This window comes from Megalobrama amblycephala, linkage group LG21 (assembly GCF_018812025.1).
Source record: "Megalobrama amblycephala isolate DHTTF-2021 linkage group LG21, ASM1881202v1, whole genome shotgun sequence".
In the NCBI taxonomy this organism is placed as follows: domain Eukaryota; kingdom Metazoa; phylum Chordata; class Actinopteri; order Cypriniformes; family Xenocyprididae; genus Megalobrama; species Megalobrama amblycephala.
Window position 1 is genome coordinate 30,252,090 of NC_063064.1, and position 9,942 is coordinate 30,262,031.

Genomic DNA, 9,942 nt, shown 5'->3' on the forward strand with positions numbered 1-9,942 from the left:
CTGTTTTTAATGTTTTTGAACAAAGTCTCTTATGCTCATTAAGGCTGCATTTATTTCATAATAAATACAGAAAAAAAAATAACATTGTGAAATATTATTACAATTTAAAATAATGGTTTTCTATTTTAATATACTTTAAAATATAATTTATTTCTGTGAATTTTCACCATCATTACTCCAGTCTTCAGTGTCACATGATCCTTCAGAAATCATGTTAATATGCTGATTTGATACTCAGTTATTATCAATGTTGGAAACAGTTGTGTTGCTTAATATTTTTTTGGAACCTGTGATACTTTTTTCAGGATTCATTTATGAATAAAAGGTTAAAAAGAACAGCATTTATTCAAAATATAAATCTTTTCTAACAATATAAATCTTTACTATCACTTTTTATCAATTTAACACATCTGTGCTGAATAAAAGTATTAATTTCTTTTATAAAAAAAAAAAGAAAGAAAAAAATTATTGACCCCAAACTTTTGAACGGTAGTGTATATTGTTACAAAAGATTTCTATTTTAAATAAATGCTGATATTTTTTAACTTTTTATTCATCAAAGAATCCTGAAAAAGTATCAGAGGTTATAAAATAGTATTAAGCAGCACAACTGTTTCCAACATTGATAATAAATCAGCATATTACAATGATTTCTGAAGGATCATGTGACACTGAAGACTGGAGTAATGATGCTGAAAATTCAGCTTTGATCACAGAAATAAATTATATTTTAAAGTATATTATTAAAATAGAAAACCATAATTTTAAATTGTAATAATATCTAATAATATTATTGTACGATAACGTTTTTTTTTTTGCAAATGTTTTGAGAACATTAAAGACCAGATAACTTTGAACAAACATTCTTTTAATGTTACTGGAAGAATGTTCAGCATAACTTTGAGAGAACCTTGCCAGAACGTTAGCTAAAATTCGCAACTGAATTGAGTGAATGAAGAGAGCGTGAGAAGCAGAAGTCACTCAAAGACCCTCAGAGACAATAGAACTCAACTAAGAGACCAGAGGTCAGAGGTCAACATGAATAGATTGGACTATAAATGTATCTTATTTCAACTTCAGATACTGATAATGTAAGTTTCAAAATGAAACAAACTAAATCAAATGCTTTATTTTAAGAAATTAGTCTTCAGATTCATATAAAAAGTATGCTTATTATTTCAACAAGTATTGATCAGCAGAGGCGTGAGAAAGCTCGTAGGGAATCTGTCCTGCATTAAGACTCATTATCATGTGAATAGACACACTTCTATTGTTGTGTTTGTGTGTCCGTGTGGGAAACTCTGGAGAACAGATTCACAGTTCTAGCGTCATCAGCATCCTAAACCCCGACAAACCTCAATATTTGACACACACGAGGGAGTCGACACACTTATGGATATTTACACACATGCACCAGCTTGACAAGGTGGTTTGATGATGTCATTGATGATGTCATCAGCAGTGTGAGCAGAATCCAGCACTATCCCTGTTTATTTTCCTTTACGCATCATGAACTTTTACAATGACTTTTTGCATCAGGAACTTAAGAGACTTTTGTCATCGAAACACAAACCTGTTTCAGAAATGCAACTAAAATCTTATTTGATGCTCAAAAAGGTGCTGGTTTGCATATATTCCATAATAAATTTAATATGCAGAAAAATTGCATATTTGCATGAGAATAATTGTGATCAGAAAGTGTCCGATAACTTACTGACTCCAGTCGCTTCCCTCCAGATGGTTGGTGACGTCAGGAAGAACAGAGTCTTCGGCGTCACTAATGCTCCATTCAGGACTCTGATGCTTTTGTGCTCCATTGATGTGAAGAAGAGAGTCAGTGTGGGAACCTCACATGAGATCTACTCACACTGACCAGCACAAACACACACACATCTGCTTCATCTGGACTCCAGCATGAGGGTGACGTCACTGCAGCAATGAGAATGATGAAGATCAGAAATTAGGACTCTAAATATCTGCACTTACTTCTGTGGAAAGACTTGAAATGTTGAACTTTATGCACATATATAAATCCATTTGTGTCTAACAATGCTGTAACAACAAGAAAGCATTTGAACAGTTTGGTTTTTATTGATGTAATGTTGTATTTCATTATTCAATATTCTTCTGCTGTTATTAAAGGCGCTCCATTAATAAAGTATGATTTGACTTGATCTAATTGATTATGCTGTTTAATACACAGTATGTATTATAATAATATTCTAGTTTGATATTAAACTTTGGACTGCACTGTTCCACAGTAATTCAGATGAGATGTGCAGGAATGATGTGATGTTGAAATCAGCATATGAGGAATGAGATGATGCAGATGTCTCTGACGCCACGTGTTTCTAATGATGAGCGTGTGCTTCAGAGACACTGATGTGAACATGAGCTCTCTACAGGTCAGCACTTTCCCAGATTCTCCCCTGAGACACGGGCTTTGAGCTCCTGATAGAGGATCATGGAGCATGTGGCGGCCCACATCCCTCATTGTCTGTTTGAGCTCTTCCATTGGCTCCAAACTGTGAGAAACTCCAACAAGCTCAAGCCTCACACATTCATATGGAGATTTGGGAGTATAAATGGAGGAGCTGCAGCCAGTGCAAATCAGACTTGCTCTGCACAGAGAGATCTACAGCACAGAGATCCAGACATGACACCTCCAATCATCTCAAAGGAGCATCTCCCTCTCAACAACAAGGTACATTCACATGATCCTACTCACAGCAACATGACTGCAGCAGCTTTCACGCCTCTTCTCAATTTGAAGGCCACTTTCCTCATGCTTTTCTGTCTTGATTTGCAGCTGAGAAAGCCAATAGTGGAGAAGATGAAGGTCTCAACAGCAGCATCGAGCAGCTCAAGTGTCTCCTGGCTCCAGAGTTCCTCAAGCAGCAGCAGCCTGATTCCAAGCTGGAGAAAGCAGATATCCTGGAGATGATGACGCTCAACTTCCAGTTGACATGCTGTCAATCAAGGCTTCTCCAGGTGTGTCCGTGAGATGGTGCACTTCTTGTCCAAAGATGAGATTCCAGAAGCTGCAGACATCATGTGATCAGAACAGTCTCGGCTGAGCCGCCCAGACCAGAACACCTTCAGCAAAGAGATGAAGGACAACAAGAGCGCCATCTGGAGGCCTTGAGCCTTACAGCAACCAGCAGCACATACTGAACGTCTACACTAGACTCAGTGGACTCGTTTAAGCTTCTCTTTTTGAGAAAAAGTGTTTAGTTTGTTCCAGTTTGGAAGAGATATTTGTACTGCAAAGTGCTCTGATGATTCAATCTTCTATGAAGACTTCATGTCAAGAGTTCCTGATGGGATCATATAATGACGTCTATATTAGACAACATTGACTTTTACATTAAATGCATCTTGATGAGATGTGAAGGAAAACTTCCCTTTATTATTTTAAAGGACATTTATAATCTGATCATACTCAAGCTTCGTTCTACAAGCTGATCAAGAGTCAACTTACACAGCACATGTTATATGAAATGTTATAATTTCTTGATATTAATGTGATGACAAGAATCTTGCTCCATTATGTGCGGTTTATATGAAGTGTCTCAAATTGGGATGATCTTCATAGAGAGACTTTATGATTTATATTTTATCTCATTCTCTGATAGGATCATATACTGACGTCTATATTAGACAACATTGACTTATGTTATATACATCTTCAAGAGATGTTAAGAAAACCATTTCTTTATCATTTTAAAGACTGTTTATAATCAGTTTGATTTAACAAACTCATGCTATGTCCTAAAAGCAATGAACATGATATATGAAATGTTATAATTTCTTGATATTAATGTGATATGTTATACATTCTGTGCCATTTATATGAAGTGGCTCAAATTGAGCTCATATTTGTCTCCCTCTGAGATTACCATTTTACAGAGAATTTTCGAATCATATTTGATCTTTTCCTCTTTGATCTATAATAGATCTTATTCAAATTCACCCTGTTTTAAGGGTTTGTAAGCGTTTATTGGTTCTCAATGTTCTCTGAATCTTCTCCTGTACTGTATACAGCTGTCATTGTTCCTTCTGTGAAGGTTTATATTCTCATGCCAAACTTTGTCATATTGGCATTTGTCATTTTAATTGATCACGTGATCATTTGTCTTTCTGTGAAGGCAACTGAAGTTTTAAGCAGCTCAGTGAATGTATTTCTGCTGCGAAATAAAACAATCAACTGAACAACTGACATCTTCTTTTTATTATTAATGTCATTACATCTCTTCTCCTTCTTTGTCTTGAATGAAAATAAGCCAAAATTAGTCCCCATGTTTTCCGTATTTTTCTTAACCCACAAAATCTCGTCCCAAAATACTCTCTCAATAGACAAACTCAGTCTCTATCTAGAAAACGTTGCAAACTCGGTGTTTTAAAGGCTCTCAGTATCAGCCGTCTTCAACTGTTAAATAAAATACCGTACTCACTGAGTAAAGACGCCATTTCCACGTCGCTTTTACAACATTTTGAAATCCCTCAGTTCTCACCATCTCCGAAAGTCAAGCCAATTCTTGTTTTATTGCGAGCTCTGTCGTGTTTACTTTTTGCCAGCAACTACCTCTTTACGGATATGATGACACACGCACGGGCGAGTGACGCATGTATGCAATTTCCCGCGAAAACCATCCAGACAGGTCTAAAATATAAACGCTTTTAATATGCTTATCATAGTGAATCAGGATAAGACATGAACATGTTTTGGAAGTAGGATTGATGAAGTATTGATTTGACAGTATTTATGAAATATAATTTTCCTCCCATTGTACTTTTTGACCATCATTTTTTAGGGGCTCTGTAGTTAGATGTGTTTCTAAGCAGCGAAATATTTTTTTTTCACCCATCTCCTATGTTTTTCCATCTCCATGTCACTTAAGAGGCTCCGTACTAATGCATAAAAGTTGAACATTATTTACTTTTCTTTACTTAAAAAAAAATTGAAAAAATCTGGACTTTAATCATGATTATCCTACTATTAATAGTTTGAATCTATTGGCAGCCCTAATATTTTAAGTCGTAATATCTGTTTTATAGGTTTTACAAAGCAACATATTTAATGACAATTTAATGACTTTATTCTCAACATTTTATCTCGACTTTTTTCTAGAAATTTAACGACTTTTTTCTCGTAATTTAATGACTTTATTCTCAACATTTTATCTCGACTTTTTTCTAGAAATTTAACGACTTTTTTCTCGAAATTTAACGGGTTTTTTTCTCGTAATTTAACGAGTTTATTCTCAACAATTTATCTCAACTTTTTTCTAGAAATTTAACGACTTTTTTCTCGTAATTTAATGACTTTATTCTCAACATTTTATCTCGACTTTTTTCTTGAAATTTAACGATTTTCTCGTAATTTAATGAGTTTATTCTCAACATTTTATCTCGACTTTTTTCTTGAAATTTAACGATTTTCTCGTAATTTAATGAGTTTATTCTCAACATTTTATCTCGACTTTTTTCTCGAAATTTAACAACATTTTTCTCATAATTTAACGAATTTGTTCTCGTAATGTAACGATTTTTTTCTCATAATTTAACGATTTTATTCTCAACATTTTAATTCGACTTTTTTCTCGAAATTTAACGGGGTTTTTTCTCGTAATTTAACGAGTTTATTCTCAACAATTTATCTCGACTTTTTTCTAGAAATTTAACGACTTTTTTCTCGTAATTTAATGACTTTATTCTCAACATTTTATCTCGACTTTTTTCTTGAAATTTAACGATTTTCTCGTAATTTAATGAGTTTATTCTCAACATTTTATCTCGACTTTTTTCTTGAAATTTAACGATTTTCTCGTAATTTAATGAGTTTATTCTCAACATTTTATCTCGACTTTTTTCTTGAAATTTAACGATTTTCTCGTAATTTAATGAGTTTATTCTCAACATTTTATCTCGACTTTTTTCTTGAAATTTAACGATTTTCTCGTAATTTAATGAGTTTATTCTCAACATTTTATCTCGACTTTTTTCTCGAAATTTAAAATTTTTCTCATAATTTAACGAATTTGTTCTCGTAATTTAACGACTTTTTTCTCATAATTTAACGAGTTTATTCTCAACATTTTAATTCTACTTTTTTCTCGAAATTTAACGAGTTTTTTCTCAAAATTTAACAACTTTAATCTCGAGATGGTTTTATTTTTTTATTATTGCTTGGCCCTAATCCTCTTCCGTAGGTTTAAGTAATCCTGGGATAACGTTACATAAACTCCAGATTGAAGAATCACTGACTTAAAATGCACTTAGGATAGTTAATGCATTTCATGCAAGAGTAAAATGATCAGATGCATTTCTGTGTACTGAGAGCAGAAACATGTAGCATATTTTATATGTAGAAGCTGGACCTGTTATGGAGCAGGAAACCTTCATAATACACATCAAATAAGAGACTGAAATGTAAATTGTAAAAAAAGAAAGATACTTTTATTTTCTTTCTTTTGGACGCAGTTGTCCATTTGTATGGCTTGAGGTCATTGTTGAATCACAATACTTCTATAGAACATCTACTCCATTAATGGAGTTTTGGGTTAAAATCTCTTCATGCAGTTTTAAACAAAAACAGCATAAAGTTTAATTAATTTACAAATACAAAGATTAATATATATTGCAGTGTAACTGCCAGAAATAATGCATATAATGCATAAAACAGCATTTGTAAAAACAAAAATATAAAAATATTCTTTTGAGAAAGAAATATAAATCCAAATGTAAAAATCATTTAAAGACAAAGTTATATATACAAAGTTAAAGGCATTATAGTGAGAGATTTTCAATTTTGATATGATTCTTATTTTCAGTGTTTCTTCTAAGAGTCATTTGTGTGAAGAGTTTTCAGGTGATGCTCATTCTTCAGAGCACAACGCTGCTACATCCTCTGTGTGATCCGGGAAAAGACGCAGGATGTCACGGGAATATTTGGAGTAGCCGTCATGGGAAAGTAAAACTCGTTTCAGGGTGATGAAAGACACGGCCCTCTCCAGAAGATCTGAGGTGTGGATGCTGTTCTGAAGATACTCTCCAAGAGCAGATTTGAGCTTCTCCAAACTGCTGCCACACTTTCTTTCCAAACATGTAAGAACGCATCTGAAAACAACAACACAGTCACTTTAGTTCATAAAGTATTAAAACTCAATGAAATACTAGATGAGGCTTTAGTTTTTATCGCATCCATGAGTTTCTGAAGTTCTCACCTTGCGTGTTGAACATGTTGAGTCTTGATGCTGCTCTGGAAAGACACGTCCATGTAGGTCGCCATGACTGTGTTGAAGTTCAAGCTCAGTTTGGACTGAAGTGTCTTTGCTGTGAAATGTTGTCTCTTGAGCTTTCATTTATACTCACGCCTCACTCCTCTCAGCCAATCAGAAGCCTCAGAATTCTGAACAATACTGCGTTGAAGAGTGAATCGGTGGGATGTTCTCCTCACTGCCATCTGCCAGTAAGGTCACTCATATTCATCTTTATGAATGTGGGGATGCAGGACATTTCAGGTTCCCACAAGATGTTCAACTCAAGTTACAGCTATTGGAATTAAAAGCAGAGGACACAGTCAATATGCTCTGAAAATCTGTTTTAAAACAATAAAAATGCAAAGAATTATACATTTCAGCACAGGTTTAAACTTTATTGTCTATGAGTGTATATTATAGAATTTCAAACAAAATGCAAAATGCAGTTAAACAACAATTTTATTTAGGTTTAGGCTTCATTTCTATCTAGTGCATCATAAACAATTTGAAATGGACTTGAAAATACAGGAGAGTTGGACTCTTGAATCTCGCATGCTTTAAGAATGTCTATTCCCATGTGAAACTGTGGGATAAAGCTTGTAAATATCCATAAGTGTGTCGACTCCCTCGTGTGTGTCAAATATTGAGGTTTGTCGGGGTTTAGGATGCTGATGACACTAGAACTGTGACTCTGTTCTCCAGAGTTTCCCACACGGACACACAATCACAACAATAGAAGTGTGTCTATTCACATGATAATGAGATCGACAAATACTAATAAAACCCCAGGGATTTAAACTCTAAGTAGTTTTGATGTGCAAGTGTTTCCCACGTCATTCCTGTTCACTTCAAAATGACTTCTGTGCAATTTATTAAAAAAAATGTAGTTAGTTATACAAACTTTTGCACCCTTACATCTTGGACTTCAGTTTAAAAAAAAAATCAGTCTTTCAAATTTTGGAGGAATTTTTACATTTTAACCTTTATGTATTCTTATATTATTATTTCTTGTATTTTTCCCCCAATTGCAGCAGTTTAGCTATAAAAACAGCACAGATGATTCAGTCTTTGGGAAGCGAGTTCCTCCTGTGAGAACGACACACTTCTATTGTGTGAGTGATTTAATGTGATGAATACAGAAGTGTGTGAATCCGTGTGTCTCTGTGACTCCAGCAGCCAGAATAAAGATCTGTTGGAAAGCAGCTGCGTGTTCATTGAGCGTCGAGCATGTGGCGGCCCACATCCCTCATTGTCTGTTTGAGCTCTTCCATTGGCTCCAAACTGTGAGAAACTCCAACAAGCTCAAGCCTCACACATTCATATGGAGATTTGGGAGTATAAATGGAGGAGCTGCAGCCAGTGCAAATCAGACTCGCTCTGCACAGAGAGATCTACAGCACAGAGATCCAGACATGACACCTCCAATCATCTCAAAGGAGCATCTCCCTCTCAACAACAAGGTACATTCACATGATCCTACTCACAGCAACATGACTGCAGCAGCTTTCACGCCTCTTCTCAATTTGAAGGCCACTTTCCTCATGCTTTTCTGTCTTGATTTGCAGCTGAGAAAGCCAATAGTGGAGAAGATGAAGGTCTCAACAGCAGCATCGAGCAGCTCGAGTGTCTTCTGGCTCCAGAGTTCCTCAAGCAGCAGCAGCCTGATTCCAAGCTGGAGAAAGCAGATATCCTGGAGATGATGACGCTCAACTTCCAGTTCACATGCTGTCAATCAAGGCTTCTCCAGGTGTGTGCATGAGATGGTGCACTTCCTGTCCAAAGATGAGATTCCAGAAGCTGCAGACATCATGTGATCAGAACAGTCTCGGCTGAGCCGCCCAGACCAGAACACCTTCAGCAAAGAGATGAAGGTCAACAAGAGCGCCATCTGGAGGCCTTGAGCCTTACAGCAACCAGCAGCACATACTGAACGTCTACACTAGACTCAGTGGACTCGTTTAAGCTTCTCTTTTTGAGAAAAAGTGTTTCATGAGTTCCAGTTTGGAAGAGATATTTGTACTGCAAAGTGCTCTGATGATTCAATCTTCTATGAAGACTTCATGTCAAGAGTTCCTGATGGGATCATATAATGACGTCTATATTAGACAACATTGACTTTTACATTAAATGCATCTTGATGAGATGTGAAGGAAACACAAAAAGGACATTTATAATCTGATATCATACTCAAGCTTCGTTCTACAAGCTGATCAAGAGTCAAATATGAAATGTTATAATTTCTTGATATTAATGTGATGACAAGAATATTGCTCCATTATGTGCGGTTTATATGAAGTGTCTCAAATTGGGATGATCTTCATAGAGAGACTTTATGATTTATATTTTATCTCATTCTCTGTTGGAATATATACTGACGTCTATATTAGACAACACTGACTTACATTATATACATCTTCATCTTTGTCTTCCATGAAGCCACAAGTTGTAATATGATGTAAATATACTTAAAAGTCTTTTATAAAGAAATGCAGTCATACCTGAACCATGTTCTGTTCTATGTGTGATTTGGAGAATTCTTCAAACCAAATGTTGTGATAAATTATCACTGAATGAATGCAGATGTCAGTCATTACAAATAAAACTAAAACGTCACTATGTTTCCTGTGTTTTAAGACCATGTAAACTGAACCAAAAAACACCAATAATACAGTAAAGTATA

The 9,942-nt window shown here is 35.1% G+C and overlaps 1 pseudogene; it reads left to right on the top strand.

Moving 5' to 3' along the window:
- Positions 1-1,962: 1,962 nt before the first annotated feature.
- Positions 1,963-9,875, top strand: LOC125256418 (annotated as a pseudogene).
- Positions 9,876-9,942: the final 67 nt, after the last annotated feature.